Source organism: Notamacropus eugenii, chromosome 5, assembly GCF_028372415.1.
Source record: "Notamacropus eugenii isolate mMacEug1 chromosome 5, mMacEug1.pri_v2, whole genome shotgun sequence".
NCBI lineage: Eukaryota > Metazoa > Chordata > Mammalia > Diprotodontia > Macropodidae > Notamacropus > Notamacropus eugenii.
Window position 1 is genome coordinate 279,280,619 of NC_092876.1, and position 1,824 is coordinate 279,282,442.

Consider the following 1,824-nt stretch of genomic DNA (forward strand, 5'->3'; position numbering starts at 1 on the left):
CCTTGGCAGCATGTGTTCATTATGTGTGTTCCTCAGTATCATTATATTCTAAGCTTGTGCTAACTTTCCCCAAGGATGCTGTGTATATTATAGAGAAGAGGGGAATGTTTTATAGCTACTATTCTTCCTATGCTATATTAATAATTCCTGTATTGAATGAATGAATAAAGCATTTAAGTGTTTACTAAGTATAATGTACCGTGCTAAGTGCTAGGGATGCAAATAGAAAAGTCAGATAGTCTTGGTCCTCAAGGAGCTCACATTTACTATGGGTGACACACATAAGGAAGGAAAGGTCCCCTAGTTGGTCCTTAGGATGCAGTAGCCAAGCAAATGGTGGTTACTGACAAAGTCATATCAGTTTCTGATGTTGAACCATTTAACAGTACCTACAACATTAGTGGCAGGAACATTCTTTCTGGTCTTCAATAGATGTGGCCATATCTCCTGCAGGAGCAGTTGCCAGGATATATCTCCTCAGGGATTACTTCCCAGGATGATGGCTGTAGGCCTTGGAGTGAAAGGATTGCTATTTACAAAAGCTTTTAGGTTCAGGAGTCCTAGGATGTTTCTATCAGAGTCTGAAGGGAAACAGTGATCTGACTTGCTTCGCACATTCAGTCTCCCATATTTCCCTCAAGGTGCCCCACTGCTTTGGTTAGACTGGCACAGCTGCCCCATGAGGGGCAGTTGACTTGGGCAGATGGTGGGAATGCCTGACTCCTCTACAGGAATTGGGGTCTCAGGTGATGGCTGTGGAGACTGGGCTGAAAGTCAGACCAGTAGTCTAGGGAGTGTTTCCTTTCCCAGGGCTTCTATGCTCATCTACCTTTGGTGAAAACTGGTCAGCAGTCATTGCTGGTAGTAATGAGAAAGGTGAGTCCCTCATCCACAATGATTTTTCCTCTCAATGATGACTACAGTGGTTGGGCTAGAAGCAGGTCTGGTGGTTTGATGAACACTGCTATTCGTAAGACTCTTGGTCTCCAGGTGGTCCTGGACTATCTCCATCAGGGTCTGAGAAGATAGCGCTCACTGGTGGTGGTAGTCTGCCCCATCTGGCACATGCTGAAATCTCTCCTTCAATTTGCCTTGCTGCTTCACCTAAGCTGGCTTTCCTGTCCTGTGATTTTTATATTAAGAGCTATTATGTCTACTGACTGACTGTTAAGGGGAAGTATACTTATGGGGGCTCATGGGCCCCAAAGTAGCCCCAAAGGGTATGCCTTGAACATATCTGATATCTATGGACCTAACCTAAAAGTGGGGAGAATAGTTAGGGGAGTAACCCAAAAAGAGTACTATACATTACATTTTCAACTCCTACCTCCCATTCCTGGAATGTCTCCCTCCTCATTTCCTATTCTTGGAATTCCTAATTCTTTTCACGGTTCAGCTTACACACCACCGCCTAAAACTGTTCTTTTCTGTGGATTCTAATTATTAGCTCTCCCCTACCTTCTGCCTCCTGGAAATTACTTTGCATTTCTTTTGTATTGTCTTATCTAACAACATTTTGTTTCATTCTCTACGTCCTCTTGTAGTAAGAACAAGTTTGTTGCCTTGACATAACTGACTCCTTTTTGTTTTAGGTCACCATTTTGTGGTGAAGTGTTTTGAAGCTTATTTTTCATAACTGGCTTTTAAATATTAAGATAAGCATATGTAACAGTATAGGTTGGTAAACAACATATGTATGTTCATTAAATAACTGATCAACATATGGATCCCCCAAATAGGACAGAGCACCAATGGAAAAAAACAACCTCTTCATTAGCTTTTGTCATCAGGTACCAATCAAATCAATCCGTAAATAAATTAGAC